The sequence below is a fragment of the Neovison vison genome, chromosome 12, assembly GCF_020171115.1.
Source record: "Neovison vison isolate M4711 chromosome 12, ASM_NN_V1, whole genome shotgun sequence".
In the NCBI taxonomy this organism is placed as follows: Eukaryota; Metazoa; Chordata; class Mammalia; order Carnivora; family Mustelidae; genus Neogale; species Neogale vison.
This window is the reverse complement of record NC_058102.1, coordinates 34,432,607-34,452,155: the sequence shown is the minus strand read 5'-3', so window position 1 is coordinate 34,452,155 and position 19,549 is coordinate 34,432,607. Positions and strand designations below refer to the sequence as shown.

General features: G+C 38.2%; 1 pseudogene; it reads right to left on the bottom strand.

Moving 5' to 3' along the window:
- Window positions 1-643: 643 nt before the first annotated feature.
- The window catches only part of LOC122890876, a 77,069-nt pseudogene continuing 58,163 nt past the window's right edge, over window positions 644-19,549 (bottom strand).

Below are 19,549 nucleotides of genomic sequence, written 5' to 3'. Positions count from 1 at the left end.
TGTTATCAAGAGAATTTAAACAGCATAGTTTGCTAAAGGTCCACAATTAATCAGTGGCATCTAAACCCAGGGCTGTAGACCTGGGCAGCACATTGAAGCCTCCTCCTTCAAGAACAGCCCAAGTTAACCCCTGTTAGTAAACTGGCTGCCAGTCCAAATCACACAGCAGATTACTTATTCCACTCATTCATAGTCACTAAGCAACTATTTGGTGACCAGGAATATTTAAATCTGGATCTTCTGACCCCTGGACCACTACCCAGGCTCTTTCTTGATCAAATAAATGGCCTTAACCACTAGCTTCTCCTGCAAAGCCTTGAAAAGAGCAATGCTGAAGTCTACACATTAAAATAGAATATTTGAAACAAAACAAACAAAAAAAAAAGAGCAATAACTCTAGCTTTCTCTGTTCTCAGGAGAAAATATTTAGTGCCCAGGTGTTTCTGTTAATTCGTGTTGTAAGCTTATCAGGGAAGACCATCTCTTCAACAAGAAGACCTATAACTTAGGGAAAGATATTAATTCAGGGATATATATTAGGGAGTATGATTTTTAGCCCTATATTGAACACTTTCTTCCAATCAGGCCCCTTTGTTTTATCATGTATTTTATAAAAAAAAAAAAAAAAAAAAGCTCTGGCTTATTTTATTAAGGAAAAAATATGTATGATTTACTTCTCACATGCTTCTAATGGTATCAGAATCACCTGGACCAATGATAGCCAGTGTGCATACTCTGTACTATTTCCCACAGTCTATGCCCAATTCAGTATTACCACCACTGTAGTATGGGCACCAATTTTGTCCAACATGCTGTAATATTGTATTTCAGATTTCCACAGGGCTGCGCAGTTGTTGGCAAGGATGACCAGTTTCATTTTGCCGTGTCTGATCACTTTCAGAGTATTCTTGTACCCCAGCAGATTCATTGCACCTTTCATAAGAGTTGGAGCCTAGAGTGGATCAACTCCAGTGACTCTTTTGTCTTCTTTGCACCACCAATTTCCTGCCTTAGGTACCGGATGACCCCATCCAAGAACAGCTACCAAAATGGTGAGGTGAGAAAAAGGTCCTTTGTTTTATTCCTTACTTGTTGAATTACAAATACTAACATACACCAATAGACAACACATGTGGAGAGTAAACTGGATATACAATATGGCTGTATTTTTCAAACCAGTGTACAGCTCTCTTGTTTTCTTCCTTCTGCTGTGGCAATTGGTAAGGCCCAGATAATGGGGGTTGCTTCCCCTTGTGTCCCAGAGGGAATATATCATGGATGATGATCCCATGGTGGTTGTCTCATGCATGGGTGGCCAGCTGGCATATGTGGTCAACTATCTATCTATCTATCTATCTATAATATTTAGAATAAGGAGAGGATGTTAGATTTTATGTTATATATTAGTATATTAAGAGAATTTTATTAGAAAAAAAGTCAGATAATTTTACACATTTGTTTAACATTCTCTACACGCTTTTACTTAGAATTTAGAACAAAGTTAAAACTTCTTAAAACAATGTGTGTTCACTATTTTGAAGTTTTTAAAAATGTTTTTCGCCAAGTGTTTTCAGTTTTTCCTCTTCCTGCCACATAATGGATTTGCATTTCCCTGACCTCTTTGTAAGATATACCCACCTATGTGACTTGCTTTTGCAAATGAAATGTAAGCAGAAATAAATGCCTCACTTTGGAAGAAAACTTCTAGTCGTGTTTGGTTCACTATATTCCTTTCCTATTGTACGGTAACTGTCATAAAGCATGAAAAGAAAAGAAACTTCTCTCAGCCTGAGTCCTTAAGTGACTATAATGACAGAGACCCCTTTAGCCTACATTGAGCAAGAAATTAAATAAATAAATAAATAAATAAATAAAATAAAGTTGTATGCATGTGTTTGTGTGTGCATGTGTGTGTGTTTGTGTATGTGTGTGTATGTAGCTACCAATATTTGGGGGTTCCTTTCCTACAGCTTAACCTAACTCATTTTGATTAGTCTAGAAATTAGTATTAAGAAGTTCAGTGCTACAGAACAAAAGCTTAGAATCCAAATAGAGTTAGTAGTCACTTGGTCACAGGAAACTTATCAAAGACTGGGAAGATAGTGTTCTATGTCCTTTAGAGGCAAAGCATTTGGTAAACTCTGATACCTGAGGGAGCTTAGAAGCAGATATTATGTTTCACCTCTAAGGGAAGAGATTGGAAAATAGAAAGCTTTTACTATATTGGTTTCTTCCCCCCCCCCCAAAAAAAAAGAGATGAGCACAAAGAAAATGGCTAGTTTTAGGAGAATTGAAAGAATCTATGAATTGAGGGAATATAGGATTTGAAGAAGAAACCTCTCTCCTGTTGATAAGAATAAACAATGTATATGCATGAAAAAACAAAACTACTGCCAAAGGCAGAGAAAGAGAGGAAAGCTAGAGAAAGACAGACCAAGAAAGTGGTGATGTTGGAGTAAATTTGTTTTAAAATAAATAAGCTATATTCAGTGGGAACCTGAGATCAAATTGTTTAATATTGCAGAAACTTGTTCTTATTTTATACCAAATCTCTATATCCTCTTCTCTCTTTAACCTCACATCATTTGGGAGGGAAAAATCAATGATGTAGTTGCTGCTTTCTGAAATTATATGTCTTCGACACATGCATTCTTTGGGTCATTGCTTTTCTTCACTAATGGAAAATATAATGAAAACTGCATAATGGAAAGAACAATTCCAATGAGAGCAGGTTAAAGTGGTGCAGAATTTTAAACTCAAAATGTGAGCTATGGAGTCAGTATCTAGTATAAGCTGTCATCTCTGTAAAAATAAACATTTCTTCATATGAATACCATTGGCTTTAATTGTTTTTTGGAGTTTAGAATCTTCTTTCTTAATATCAAAAGATTTATTTTACTCTTCAGGGAAGAGAGCATCCCTAATGACTCTAAAACTAGAGCACAGAAATTAAAAAGACCTGATGTCGACAAGCTCCAGTCCTAAAATGTGCACCCATGAGGAATTACCAATTAAGCATTGTTTATATGCATTAATTCCTGAAGGAAACTGAGAAATTAGTAAGCATATTAGTCAAAGTTTTAGTTAGACTATATGTACATGGAAATGGCATAAATATTAAACATAACATTATTTAAAAGTAACTCTTCATGGCATGTTTAAGAACATAAATACAGGAAGTGTGCGATGTCCCTGTTTCTTCCAAATGAAGAAAATCACTAGTACTTCCAGTTCCACTCGGGAATTTCTTCTGTAACTCCTCACTCACCCCATAAAACAACAACAAATGTAACAAAACAAAACAAAACAAAAACCTTGAGTAATTCATTAATCACATTAACACATATAAAACAGTGTTACTGAGGTAAATTCAGAGGCAGCTTAGCCAGACAACATAGTACTCAGAAAATAGACACAAAAAGTTGAAGGGTCTTGAGTCCAGAGAGAGAAGTCTTCCCAAAGCAGTAAGAAGCTTGAGGAGGCATTTTTCAATTATAGCTATGAAGCCTGAGAATGTCCTACAAATTTTAAATGCGTTCTGGAAGTAGAGATACAGATTCCCAACACATTTAAAATTAGGGAAAACTATTCTAAGATATTGGAGAGGTTAACAACGTGTGTTAAGTTATATATTGCTGCACAAAAAAAATTACCCTAAATCCAGCAGTAAAGCAACATTTATTATTGCATTTCTGTGGGTCAGGGTTTGAGATGTGGCTTAACTGCATAGTTCAGACTCAGGGTCTCCTATGAGACTGCAGTCAAGGTTAGGACTGTGTAGAGACCAAGTGCAGGCTGCGGCAAGATGTGCCACTTCAGCATGCAGGTTATTTCTAGCTGAAATCAATCAAGGCCCAGCTGACTCAGGAAGAAACTTTGACTTCCCTTTTATTGCCTAAAAGGATCTAGAGAGAGGACCAGCTCCAGGAAAAGGGCTATCTCTATAGATAGATAGATTTCCATCCTTTCTGTGTGGCCCAGCAAACATTTGTTTACCAAACATTTACTTTGTCATCTTTCTATAAATTGCTTCCCCTTCTTTAAAATCCCAGACTTCTATCTTCTTCTCATTAGTTCAGGATGACATATATGCCTCATTTTGCCCAACTCTTGGGAAGTTCATGTCTATGAGGATTCCCCATACCTACATAAGTGAATTCATTTTCTCTTGGTAATCTGTTTCATGTCAATTTAATTCTTAGACTAGCTAGAAGAATCTTACAGGGTGAAGAAAAAATTTTCCTCTCCAACAACTGTTATCACCACAAGACTTGAATGGAGCTAAAAAAAAAAATCTGTCTTGAAGATGACTCACTCACAGGACTTTTGGCTTAAAGCCTCAGTTCTTTGATGGTTGTGAGAAAAAGGCCACAGCTGCTCAACATATAGAGTTCATAAGGCTGTTTGAATGTTTATATGACATGGCATCTGGCATGTGACAGAAGCTACACCATCTTGTATAGACCAGTCTCTGAAATCACATATAATGACTTCTGTTGTTGTTTTTTGTTTTGTTTTGTTTTTGGTTTTGGCCAAACAGACCAATCCTAATACAATGTTACAATGTAAGAAGGAACTACACTAAGACATGAATAGCCCGAGACACAGATCGTTGGAGTTATCTTGAAATCTAGTTATCGCATGGAGAGCTGATAATTCACTTTCACCTCCCTAAGGGAAACCTGAGGTGGCGTTGTCATAAACCAGAGCCCTTTTTAAATGTGGTAATGATACTTTACTACCTGGGAGATATGTGGGTGCGTTCTCATCTAAGAGTACTTTAGCCGGCTGTGTCTGTCTAGATCGATTGTTGAAAATAAGTCTGAAAAAAGGGGGGAGGGTGCCTGGATGCTCAGTCAGTTAATGTTGCTACTCTTCATTTAGGCTCAGGTCATGATCTCAGGTTGTGATATCGAGTCCCATATCAGGCTCAGTGCTGGGCTTGGAGTCTGCTTAAGAATCTTTCTCTCTCCCGCTCCCTCTGCCCTTACTCATCCCCTACCCTCTCTTAAAGGAAAGAAAACAAAACAAAACAATTCTGGAATTTATCAATTGCTATGTATCTGGCTAGAAAATTGAAGGTAACACACAGGTTTCCCTAGTTCTTCATGACTCATTAAACATAAAAACTCAAAAGCTCCAAACGTAAACATCCTCTTCTGAATTTAGATATACTATAGGGTTTGATAACATTCATCTATTACTCTGAAATTAAACCATGACCTACTGTGGTAAAAGACATTATTAAAAAGTTACATCTGGGGCGCCTGGGTAGCTCAGTCGTTAAGTGTCTGCCTTTGGCTCAGGTCATGATCCCAGGGTCCTGGGATGGAGCCCCATATCAGGCTCTCTGCTCAGCGGGAAGCCTACTTCTCCCTCTGTCTCTCTGCTTGTGTTCCCTTTCTCACTGTGTCTCTCTCTGTCAAATAAATAAATAAAATCTTAAAAAAAAAAAAAGTTATGTTAATGAGTTTGGAGATCCCTCCAGAAAGAATGCTGAAGATTTGCTCAGTTTCTGTTTGTATCATTTGATATATATTACAGGTTGCATTGTGTCCACCAGAAAGATATGTTGGAATCCTAACATGCAGTAATACAGAATGTGAACATATTTGGAAATAGAAACATCACAAAAGTAAATACTTAAGATGACATCACACTGGAAGAGGATGGGCCCCTAATACAATGACAGGTGTCTATAAGGTGATGATGTAAGGATCCAGGGGAAGAATGCCATGTGATGATGGAAGCAGTGATTGACATTATTCAGCTGCAAGCCGAGGGACATCGAACATCACTGACAACACCAGAAGCTACGAGAAAGGTGTGGAACAAATCCTTCCCTAGAGCCTTTTGGGGGAGCATGGCCCTGTAGGTAGTGATTTCAAACATCTAGCCTCCAGCACTGTGAGAGACTAAATTTCTGTTGTTTTAAGCAACCCCGGTTGTGGTGATTTATTAAGGTAGCCTTAGGAAACTTAGCAATAAGCACTAGTCAATTTTGGTGTGAGAGATCTATTATGTGTGTATCTGCTTTGACAATTCAACATTCTGTGTAATGCAGATTAGTGGCAGTAATGGGATTGTCATTCAGACTACAAATTATAGTGGCTAAAGGATTGTGGGGTAAGGAAAAATGAGGGGGAAGAAAAGCCTGACAAGAATTTGATAATAGGATGTCTCCACATATCTTTTGTATGACGAGATGAATGCCTTGCAGGAGATTACACCAGAGAGTGTTACTAATGAAATACAGAACACATACACTGACACCCAAGGGAGCTGGCTAAGAAGATAGACAGAGAAGACCAAAACAGAGGGAAAGTCAACTAAAAATTCTACTTCTTAGTGTCACAGCAACACTGATAAAAATTAAACCTCTAAAGGAGGAAACTAGGATAGGAAAGTTATTTTCTCCACTCAAATATATTGTTAAGAAGGAATTAAAAATTAATATCAAAACCTTGCATTTGTCATTGGCTCAATCTTGTATATATGCTCATTAACTGAATAACTGCTTTCCAGTTTCTAATAGGACTTCAGTCATCGTCAAATATTTATTTGTGGTTTTTATAAAATACAAGAGTAAAGAATCCCTCAGAGTATTAGTATGGATAGATAAGTGGAAAATCTACATCCTAAATGGCCATTTCTTTTTACTCTGTCCCTTTGGGTGGGGGATGCTTGCTGTTTTAAAGGTTTATGATTTTAAAAAGTAAAAGCTAAATAGATACAGGGTGAGCTATTACTAATGTGACCATTCATTAACCAAATCCTATAACTGTAAGCAGATTATGATGCAAAGTAAAGAAGATTCAATGAAATGAAACATCAGAAGAATTAACAGATCACATTAAAGAGAAACAGTTTTATGTTAGAAGAATTTCCTGCTGTTATGTTTTACTTTTACTAATTAACAGATCCTTTAGGTCCCAATAATATTATAAGTTGCATGAGATGGATGGGATGGTTCTTTTTAAGATTTTAATAGTAAAAGGAATATTATTTGATCATCCTGTCAGAGACAGTTATGAAATTAGACTTGGAATATGTTACACAGTATTCTTTGTATTGGACAATTACTAAATAACTGAGTTTATGCACAATGGATATCACACTTATACTAAATATAAAGAGAAATGTAACATTAGATGAATTATGAACAATGTATCTTATCACTGCATGCCCAGTGCCCTCCATAAGACTTCATTTATAGATTTTGTTAACAATAATGATGATGATCTTTTATGAAGGGAAAAAGGAAATGTGTCTATTAGCCAGTCAGGTGAGTAAGGCTTTTGTAAACAAATGGAGTACAAAATTAATGCCTTAATCCTATCATTTTTAATCTCCAGAATAAGAACTTTTCAAATAACTCATCTTTCAAAAGATAAAAGGAGTTAATTCAAGATTCTATTCAAAGATGAAGTTTGTCAATGGGTTATTTTTTTTTTCATTTAACAAGGATTCCATTTAATCAACAAAGCATTTGTGAATAATGCTTGAAAATCAATGTATTTAATTCCCAGCAATTCCTTAAATACTTTAGTGTATAAATTTTTAAAAAGAAAGAAATTTAAGCAATGGAATATTCTGACAGAAAATATTTTATACTTGCCTTTGGGATAAGATTTTTAAGATTATGTTTATTTATTTGAGAGAGAGAGCATTAGAGAGAGAGCATGAGCAGGGTGAGGGGCTGATGGAAAAGCAGGTCCCCTGCTTTATAGGGAGCCTAGATGTGGGGCTCAATCCTGGGATCTCAGGACCCCAGTATCATGACCTGAGCTGAAGGCAGACACTTAACAGACTGAGCTACCCAGGTACCCTGTGATAAGTAATTTTTTTAAAAAAAGATTTTATTAATTTATTGACAGAGAGAGAGAGCAGCAGCAGAGGGAGAGGGAGAAGTAGAGGGAGAGGGAGAAGCAGACTCCCTGCTGAGCAGAGAGCCAAAGTGGGGCTCCAGGACCTGGGATCATGACCTGAGCCCAAGGCAGGTCAGCCACCCAGGCACCCTGGGATAAGTAATTTTTAATGACTGTTGATTCAGGAGGCTCTCAGACTAATTCTCAGCATCTATAATGCATTATTATAATATATATATATCATTATAAAATGGAGTAAAAATATTTTATATTTTAAGTATAAGACTCAATCACTGTACTATAAAAAGATCTGGTAAAAATATATCTTTATATGAGAAGGAAAAGTAGAGCTACAAATAATAAGAGAAAATTCTTGATTTAAAGATACCCAGCAAAATTAGAATAGTTACTAAGAAACAATTCCATTTAATTATAATACTTCATGATTAAGGTGCCATTGTTCACTCAATAAATCCATACTCTGGCCTCCGTCAATTCTGTCTTCATTATAGTCAACATAAGTAACATTTTTATGTCAGTCTTGCAACTATTTTTTTTTCTGTCCATAACTTTAAAATTCAAAATCACTAGCTTTTATTTCCAAAGTATTTCTCACATCTGTGCAGTTAAGATTTCCTAACGAAATAACAAAAGTCAAAATAGTTTTGACTTACATGAGCACCAACTCTATCTCAATAAAAGCAGCAATTCCCAGGAGAACTGGGTTGACCATAGGCTTTTGAGCTGACTTAGCTGCATTGCTAAAAGACCTGGCTTTGCAACAGGATTAAGGGATTCAGTACTGAAGAGTCAGTTCCCACAGCTCTTTCAGCATTACCACTAGCAAATGTTACCCAAATCAGAAAGCTATACAGAGAGCCATGAGAGCCATAAGCCCATCAAAATCGTGAATACATTTATCTTCTGCAGGACTTTATTCTTGAATGCAAGAGTTGAAATGTAAATTTTAGTGTGAATAGATATATTTATATGTGTATAAATATACATGCTTTCCTAAATTCATTGTTTTGTTCAGTTTACCGTTGTAATCATCATAATTGTTGCAAAGCTGGTGTGTAATTTACCAAAAATGCCAAAAGAACTTCCTGAAGATAAGTCTCATTGGAATTCCGGCAGAATGTATAAAGCATCTTTTAGGGAGTTTAACATCCCTAATATACTTTGGAAAGGCGCCCCTCATTAAGCCTGGAATTGAATAACTGTGTCAGGGTCTGGATATACACTCTGCTGATACGTGGAGGTAAAAGGATGGTCCTAACCCCTAAGTCTAGTGCCTAACTGTACAAGTATAAGCCACCATTTACAATATTAAGTGATAAATCTTATGTGGTGGAGGAGAATATGGACAAGATACACTGGCAACATTGACAATTTAGTAGAATAGAAAATGTACAGGAGGTAATATCTGAGCTCACTTTTGATAAATGAATGGAAATTTGCTAAAATAATGAGAAAGACATCCCTAGCAGGAAGAACTGTAGGAGCAGTGATAAAAAGACGGGGGTTGGGGCACCTGGGTGGCTCAGTGGGTTAAGCCTCTGCCTTCGGCTCAGGTCATGATCTCAGGCAGGGAACCTGCTTCCCTTCCTCTCTCTCTCTGCCTGCCTCTCTGCCTACTTGTAATCTCTGTCTGTCAAATAAGTAAATAAAATCCAAAAAAAAAAAAAAAAAAAGACCAGAGTCTGTATAGCATGTTTAAGGGGCAAAAACAACTTAGCATTTCTTTTTTCCTTTTTTTTTTTTTAAAGATTTTATTTATTTATTTGACAGATCACAGGTAGGCAGAGAGGCAGGCAGGAAGAGAGAGGAAGAAGCAGGCTCTCCGCAGAGCAGAGTCCGATGCAGGGCTCGATCCCAGGACCCTGGGATCATGACCCGAGTCGAAGGCAGAGGCCTTAACCCACTGAGCCACCCAGGCGCCCCCAACTTAGTATTTCTGAAGTGTAAACAGAAAACTTGTAAAATCAAGATATAAAACAGGATAAGAAAGGAGGTCCTTAATTTTAAATGGCCTTGGATGCTGTACCAAGGAATTTCAATTTGATTTTGTAGATAACGGGGAGTCATTGAGGAATTTTGAAGAGGACGGCACTAGAGGTAGAAGAAACATCCATTCCAAGTTAACGAAAGTCCAGGAAAGAGGAGCTTAAGGCAGACAAGCTAGGTATCAGAAGAGGTTGAAGAAAATAAAGATGTCATTTATGATTTAAACATTTGCATGAAAAGAATTGCAAGGACAGAAGAGTTTGTGATGATTTCAAGCTTCTAGCTTATAACATAAGGTGAATTGTGTGCTGCTGATTCACACTGAAAATGATAGATTTGAAGAAAGGTAGTGTGTTTAGTTCTGGATATGTTACATCTGAGGTAACTGATGGACCTATGAAATCAGAAATTTAGATATATAGGGTTGGTTCTGGGGACAGAAGATGGAGATACTGATTGGAGATAAAGAAGCTAGTTTTTGGTATATATATAGTAATTAACATCACAAGGTTAAACTCCTAATAATTTGATTCATCAGCAAATGTTCTTATATATCACAAAACTATTAACATTATACATTATAATGTAAATATATATACATATATTATGTATAACAAATGTGAAAATAAAAACTAAACCATCACCAATATGCAATCTCTATTCATTTATTATGCATCTAATCCATAAAATCTCATACTGTACATTTCTTACAAATGTAAAGTCAGAAATATTTAATACATTACTTAAGCACTTTCCAGATTTACAATAATTCATATAGTCACATATACATAGAACATACCTGTCTAACTATACTCAAGGAAATATGACTCTTTCCAGAAGCCATGAAGGGACAGTTATTAGTCCGAACATTGGCCAGGAATCTATTTCAATGTTTCTAACTAATGGCATGATGATCTTATAGTAATGTAGTCACACGGATATTGAAAAGGGAGCTCAGACTAAAAGCATTTCTGTAGTTAAGAAAGGACTTTAGGGGGGACAAGATGGCGGGGTACTAGGAAGAGGCGTCTTTTCAGCTGGTACCCCAAAGTGAGCTGATTACCTACCAAAGAACTCTGATCACCCATGAAATCAGCCTGAGATCAGAATTATACACGTCTGGATCTCTACAGGGGCAGAAGACGCCAGTGAGCAGGTAAAGCGGAATGGGAACAGCGGACTGATATCGGAAGATAAACAAAAGGGGGAGGGAGCCACCAGAGGCGACCGGTGCGAAAGTAATACCCCGATACGAGCGAGAGTGCCCTGCGTCTGGGGACCAGCATTAACTCGGAGACTGGTTGAAAGCACTCCAAAAGAGCAAAGGATCGCGGGGGCAAATTGTGGGAATCGGGGCGGCTAGGGACAGGGGCTTGAGTCCCCAGTCCCAGACGGCCTCCCCGGCGCGGAGGCAGAGAGAGTGCGGCGGAGAAACCGGCTCCTGGTCCCTAAGCCGCCAGCGCGCCCCAGAGCGCGGGGGTTCCGGCTCCTGTGAGGGGATGGGAGCCGGTCTGCAGAACGCGCGCTAGCCCTACCACAAAGCTTGAGATGCGCGTGCACGTCGCTCCAGCTCTCCTGGGTTTCTAAGGCCCTGGGGCGCTTCTTGACCCGGGCCATTGTTTCAAAGTCTAAGCCGCGCGCGCACGAAACTCTTCCCCGGACAGAGGCGCGCAAAAGCCCAGCCTGCGGCTTACGGACCAGCGCCCCGTTCTCAGTGCCCCAGACGCGCGCCCGACCCACAGCCGCCTCTGAAAAGAGGTGCGCGCAAGCCGGGCACTCCCAGCCCCGGCCGGTGGCAAAATCTCAGTGTGCGATCGCTGCTTGGAACCTCTCTGGTGGTCAGGAGCTCCCAGACAGCCGCCACTGCCTTGGCTTTGGGGACGAGCAAAAGATCCTGCGCCCCCAGGGTCTTTAACTTGGAACCTGCGCTGCCAGCGTCCAAGGGGGAATTTATTCAGCTTCTGCACCCAGACAGAGGCTTCTGAGACGGAGATCAGGAAGTGTTCCAGGGTGCACCTTGACTGCACCAGAGTTGATACATCCAGCTACATCTGTTCAGTCTTCTCCCACCAAAATGACTAGGAGGAGGAATGCCCAACAGAAGAAAAATACAGAGGATGGACCTTCCGCAACAGAGCTAACGGCTATCAACATAGACAATATGTCGGAAAGAGAATTCAGGCTAACAATTATCCAGGCAATAGCTAGGTTGGAGAAAGCCATGGATGACCAAACAGAATTGATTAGAGCCGAACTGAAAGCGACCAGACAGGATGTTCACAATGTTAGGGAGGAGCTTAAAGCTACCAGGGAGGAGGTCCACAATGCTCTCAATGAGTTCCAATCCAATCTAAACTCTCTCAAAGCTAGGGTAACTGAGACAGAAGATAGAATTAGTGATCTGGAAGACAAACAGATAGAGAGAAAGGATCAGGAGGAAGCCTGGAACAAACAGCTTAGATCCCACGAAAGCAGAATTAGGGAAATAAGTGATGCCATGAAGCGTTCCAACGTCAGAATTATTGGAATTCCTGAAGGGGAGGAGAAAGAAAGAAGTCTAGAAGATGTCGTGGAACAAGTCCTTCATGAAAACTTTCCGAATCTCGCGAATGAAACCAGCGTCCATGTACTAGAGGCTGAACGGTCTCCACCCAAGATTATACACTCCAAAAAAACATCACGACACCTGATAGTCAAATTGAGGAATTATAATTGTAGGTATAATCTCTTGAAAGCTGCCAGGGCAAAGAGGCTCCTTACTTACAGAGGGAAGCCCATCAGAATAACGTCAGACCTGTCCACAGAGACCTGGCAAGCCAGAAGAGGCTGGCAAGATATATTCAGGGCACTAAATGAGAAGAACATGCAGCCAAGAATACTTTATCCAGCAAGACTGACATTCAAAATGGATGGAGAGATAAAGAGTTTCCAAGACCGGCAAGACTTAAAAGACTATGCAACCACCAAGCCGATACTGCAGGAAATATTAAGGGGGGTGCTATAAAAGAGGAAAAATCCCAAGAATAGCATTGAACAGAAATATAGAGACAGTCTACAGAAAGAAAGACTTCAAAGGTAACTCGATGTCAATAAAAACGTATCTATCAATAATCACTCTCAATGTGAATGGCCTAAATGCACCCATAAAACGGCACAGGGTTGCAGATTGGATAAAACGACAGGACCCATCCATATGCTGTCTACAAGAGACCCATTTTGAACCTAAAGATACACGCAGACTGAAAGTGAAGGGGTGGAGAAGCATCTTTCATGCCAATGGGACTCAAAAGAAGGCTGGGGTAGCGATTCTCATATCAGATAAATTAGACTTCAAACTAAAGACTGTAGTCAGAGATACAGAAGGACACTACATAATCCTTAAAGGGACTATCCACCAAGATGATCTAACAATTGTAAATATCTATGCTCCCAGTATGGGAGCAGCCAATTACTTAAGAAAACTGTTAATCAAGATAAAGAGTCATATTGATATGAATACACTAATCGTAGGTGATCTTAACACGCCTCTTTCAGAATTAGACAGATCATCGAAGCAGAAAATCAATAAAGAAACAAGAGCATTGAACGACACATTGGACCAGATGGACCTCATAGATATATACAGAACATTCCACCCTAAAACAGCAGAATACTCATTCTTCTCAAGTGCACACGGAACCTTCTCCAGAATAGACCACATACTGGGTCACAAATCAGGACTCAGCCGATACCAAAAGACTGAGATTATTCCCTGCATATTCTCAGATCACAATGCTTTGAAACTGGAGCTCAATCACAAGGAAAAGTTCCGAAGGAACTCAAACACCTGGAAGCTAAAGACCACCTTGCTTAAGAATGCTTGGATCAACCAGGAGATCAAAGAAGAACTGAAACAATTCATGGAAACCAATGAGAATGAAGACACTTCGGTCCAAAACCTATGGGATACAGCAAAGGCGGTCCTAAGGGGAAAATATATAGCCATCCAAGCCTTGCTCAAAAAAATTGAAAAATCCAGAACACACCAGCTGTCTCTACACCTTAAAGAACTGGAGGATCAACAACAAATCAAACCAACTCCACACATAAGAAGGGAAATCATCAAGATTAGAGCTGAGATCAATGAGGGAGAAACCAGAGATACAGTAGAACGTAACAATGAAACTAGAAGCTGGTTTTTTGAAAGAATCAATAAGATCGATAAGCCACTGGCTACACTAATCCAAAAGAAAAGAGAGAAATCCCAAATTCATAAAATTATGAATGAAAAGGGAGAGATCACAACTAACACCAAGGAAGTAGAAACAATCATCAGAAGTTACTACGAACAGTTATATGCCAATAAGCTTAGCAACCTAGATGAAATGGATGCATTCCTGGAAAAATATAAACTACCAAAATTGAACCAGGAAGAAATCGACAACCTGAATAGACCAATATCTAATAACGAGATTGAAGCAGTGATCAAAAATCTCCCAAAAAACAAGAGCCCAGGACCTGACGGATTCCCTGGGGAATTCTACCAAACCTTCCAAGAAGAAATAACCCCTATTCTCCTGAAGCTGTTTCAAAAAATTGAAGCAGAAGGAAAACTTCCAGACTCTTTCTATGAAGCCAGCATTACCCTGATCCCCAAACCAGGCAAGGACCATACCAAAAAGGAGAATTTCAGACCAATATCACTGATGAATATGGATGCTAAGATTCTCAACAAGATCCTAGCCAACAGGATCCAACAACACATTAAAAAGATTATCCACCATGATCAGGTGGGATTCATCCCTGGGCTACAAGGATGGTTCAACATTCGTAAATCAATCAATGTGATACAACAAATTAATAGGAGAAGAGAGAAGAACCACATGGTCCTCTCAATTGATGCAGAAAAAGCATTTGACAAAATCCAACATCCGTTCCTGATTAAAACGCTTCAAAGTATAGGGATAGAGGGAACATTCCTGAACCTCATCAAATCTATCTATGAAAGACCCACAGCAAATATCATCCTCAATGGGAAAAAGCTTGCAGCCTTCCCGTTGAGATCAGGAACAAGACAAGGATGCCCACTTTCACCACTCTTGTTCAACATAGTATTAGAAGTCCTAGCAACAGCAATCAGACAACAGAGAGAAATAAAAGGTATCCAAATTGGTAATGAAGAAGTCAAACTCTCTCTCTTCGCAGATGACATGATTCTTTATATGGAAAACCCAAAAGACTCCACCCCCAAACTACTAGAACTCATACAGCAATTCAGCAGCGTGGCAGGATACAAAGTCAATGTGCAGAAATCAGTGGCTTTCTTATACACTAACAATGAAAATACAGAAAGGGAAATTAGAGAATCGATTCCATTTACTATAGCACCAAGAACCATAAGATACCTGGGAATAAACCTAACTAAAGAGGTAAAGGATCTATACTTGAGGAACTATAGAACACTCATGAAAGAAATTGAAGAAGACACAAAAAGATGGAAGACCATTCCATGCTCTTGGATCGGAAGAATAAACATCGTTAAAATGTCTATACTGCCTAGAGCAATCTATACTTTTAATGCCATTCCGATCAAAATTCCACCGGCATTCTTCAAAGAGCTGGAGCAAATAATCCTAAAATTTGTATGGAATCAGAAGAGACCCCGAATCGCTAAGGAAACGTTGAAAAACAAAAATAAAGCTGGCGGCATCACCTTACCTGATTTCAAGCTTTATTACAAAGCTGTGATCACCAAGACAGCATGGTACTGGCATAAAAACAGACACATAGACCAGTGGAACAGAGTAGAGAGCCCTGATATGGACCCTCAACTCTATGGTCAATTAATCTTCGACAAAACAGGAAAAAATATACAGTGGAAAAAAGACAGTCTCTTCAATAAATGGTGCTGGGAAAACTGGACAGCTATATGTAGAAGAATGAAACTCGACCATTCTCTTACACCGTACACAAAGATCAACTCAAAATGGATAAAAGACCTCAATGTGAGACAGGAATCTATCAGAATCTTAGAGGAGAATATAGGCAGTAATCTCTTCGATATCGGCCACAGCAACTTCTTTCAAGATACGTCTCCAAAGGCAAAGGAAACAAAAGCGAAAATAAACTTCTGGGACTTCATCAAAATCAAAAGCTTCTGCACAGCAAAGGAAACAGTCAAAAAAACAAAGAGGCAACCCACGGAATGGGAGAAGATATTTGCAAATGACAGTACAGACAAAAGGTTGATATCCAGGATCTATAATGAACTCCTCAAACTCAACCCACACGAAACAGACAAACACATCAAAAAATGGGCAGAAGATATGAACAGACACTTCTCCAATCAAGAAATACAAATGGCTATCAGACACATGAAAAAATGCTCATCATCATTAGCCCTCAGGGAGATTCAAATTAAAACCACATTGAGATATCACCTTACACCAGTTAGAATGGCCAAAATTAACAAAACAGGAAACAACATGTGTTGGAGAGGATGTGGAGAAAGGGGAACCCTCTTACACTGTTGGTGGGAATGCAAGTTGGTGCAGCCTCTTTGGAGAACAGTGTGGAGATTCCTCAAGAAATTAAAAATAGAGCTTCCCTACGACCCTGCAATTGCACTCCTGGGTATTTACCCCAAAGATACAGATGTCGTGAAAAGAAGGGCCATCTGTACCCCAATGTTTATAGCAGCAATGGCCACAGTCGCCAAACTATGGAAAGAACCAAGATGCCCTTCAACGGATGAATGGATAAGGAAGATGTGGTCCATATACACTATGGAGTATTATGCCTCCATCAGAAAGGACGAATATCCAACTTTTGTAGCAACATGGACGGGACTGGAAGAGATTATGCTGAGTGAAATCAGTCAAGCAGAGAGAGTCAATTATCATATGGTTTCACTCATTTGTGGAGCATAACCAATAGCATGGAGGACAAGGGGCGTTAGAGAGGAGTAGGGAATTTGGGTAAATTGGAAGGGGAGGTGAACCATGAGAGACTATGGACTCTGAAAAACAGTCTGAGGGGTTTGAAGTGGCGGGGGGGTGGGAGGTTGGGGTACCAGGTGGTGGGTATTATAGAGGGCACAGCTTGCATGGAGCACTGGGTGTGGTGAAAAAATAATGAATACTGTTTTTCTGAAAATAAATAAATTGGGAAAAAAAAAAAAAAGAAAGGACTTTAAAGTCAAATGAATAGAAGTCAATAAGTAAGTTTTATTTAGTACCTGCGAGTCATCATTCTAAGCACTTTACATGTGTTGACTCATTTAACCCTCACTACAACTTTATGAGGTAAATACCATCATGCCTTCGTTTTATATATGAGAAAACTGAAGTAAAAGCAAGGAATCAAATTTAGAGCAGAATTTATACACTAGTAAACACCTAAACAGTGGCAGTCTGAGTTCAGATCCACATATAATCCTCTATGGTAGATCTGTGCCATTACTGAATTTGATATACTCCACTGTGTTCCGTGAAGTAGTATCATACATATTTGTGGTAACAGCTTTATCACAAATGAAAAAAATTAATTCAATGATGAATCCAAATTGATAAACCCACACAGAAATGTTCCAGAAGTCAATATTTTTTATTCTGTTATGTGAAAGTAAACTTGATAAAGATAGGCAGCGATTCATGCCTTCTATGTGACAGCTGTATCCACCATGCCTAAAATTAAATCACTTAGTAAGTGCTTGAAAGTATTTTTAAATTAACACATAATTAAACAAATTAATGAAGCATTAATGATCCAAAATATGGAAGTGCAGTCTCCTTTAATCAAATAACTCATATTGGCAAATACAAAATTTCCCCTGTAATAGTTTACTTATGTAGAAAATGTGTTGGGCGCCTGGGTGGCTCAGTGGGTTAAAGCCTCTGCTTTCGGCTCAGGTCATGATCCCAGGGTCCTGGGATAGAGGCCCGCATCGGGCTCTCTGCTCTGCGGGGAGCCTGCTTCCTCCTCTCTCTCTGCCTGCCTCTCTGCCTACTTGTGATCTCTCTCTGTCAAATAAATAAATAAAAATCTTTAAAAAAAAAAAAAAAGAAAAAAGAAAATTTGTTAACATTAACAAGTGGCTAGAGAAAAAAATAATGCGATTTATTTTTTAAGTGCCTAGATACTAAAGACACCAATTCATCATTTCAATATCTGGACCTGACTTCCAACTACTCTTTAAAAAATAACATTTTTTGATTTATTATAAAGATACTGTTTTCTGAAGAAAATATATATAATAAAAGAAGGTAGAAATACAAAATTGAAGAAGAGCTTCCAATGCATTGTCCAGGCGTAATCACTCTTAAACATTCAATATCTGTACATCCAGCATCCATTGTATGAATGTAATTAAATTTCAATAAATAGGGGTGCCTGGGTGACTCAGTCATTAAGTGTCTGTCTTCGGCTCAGGTCATGATCCTGGGGTCCTGGGATTGAGCCCCACATGGGGCTCCCTGCTCAGCGGGAAGCCTGCTTCTCCCTCTCCCACTCTCCCTGCTTGTCTTCCGTCTTTTGCTGTGTCTGTCTCTGTCAAATAAATAAATAACATCTTTAAAATTTTTTTTCAATAAATACATTGGGCTTATAGCATTGTATTGCTTTACTGTAGTCTTTCTTCTCATAATAGTGTACCATTAGAATTTCCACATGCCATTAAATATTACTTGAAAACTGGGTTTTGAGATATATAACATTCCATTCTAAGAATATATGACAATAAATCTGACTTTTGTAATTCCTACTATTTCTTTTATTGATTTTTGTAAATAACAATGTATATATATTCTTATTTGTAAATATGTGAGCATGTATCTAATTATATTTAAGAATCAATTTCTACATTTGGAATCTATTATTATTATTAAACTGAATGACTACCAACTCACTAATCATTAAATGTAGATTTCAAAGTCATAGAGAACTGTCTATTTAACTTTCCTTTAATCAGTAAAACAATCCCGGTATATTGGCAAAACTTAGAGGTATAGGCATTAATACTTAATAAAAACTAAATAAATGGGATTTAATGGTTATGATCAAATGTTATTGTTTTGTGAAGAGTAACAAACCTCTGTTCAGAGGTTTTATTCTCTTCATAACTATCTGTCCACGTTTATTGTAATTATTTATTGTTAAACTATTTTAGACCTGACTTTTGACCCAAAATCAAATTTTACAACTCTAAAATCTTGCAAAATCAAGAGTTCTTAAATTCCAAATCTATGAAAAGCCTGATAGCTTCCCAGATAGATGGCAAAGATGACAATTTTAAAGAGAACCTTCAAGAATAAACCCATTTTTAAATTCTTGTTGTAACATTCAACCAGATAGTAATATCTTAAAGTTCTTTTTAAAAAAGTTCTTTAAACTTAAAAGTAGTGCTTTTAGTCACATTTTTTTTACCCTAGAAATTATTATAAAATGAAGCAAGATTTCATCTCAGGAAATACTGTATTCACTAAAGGTACATTAGCTTTTATATATTATATATATATGACCACAAAATGGTCATCTTTTGCATGGCAAGAAAATTAAAGTTTGCACTGTAACCCTCAACTGATAGCTAAAGTATTATTTTCTATTCCATTTGCTTGGTTTCTTATCTCTTCAGTTGTGTGAAGCATTTTGAGAATGTCTTATATGTATAATTTAATATTGACCCATAAGTCATCTAT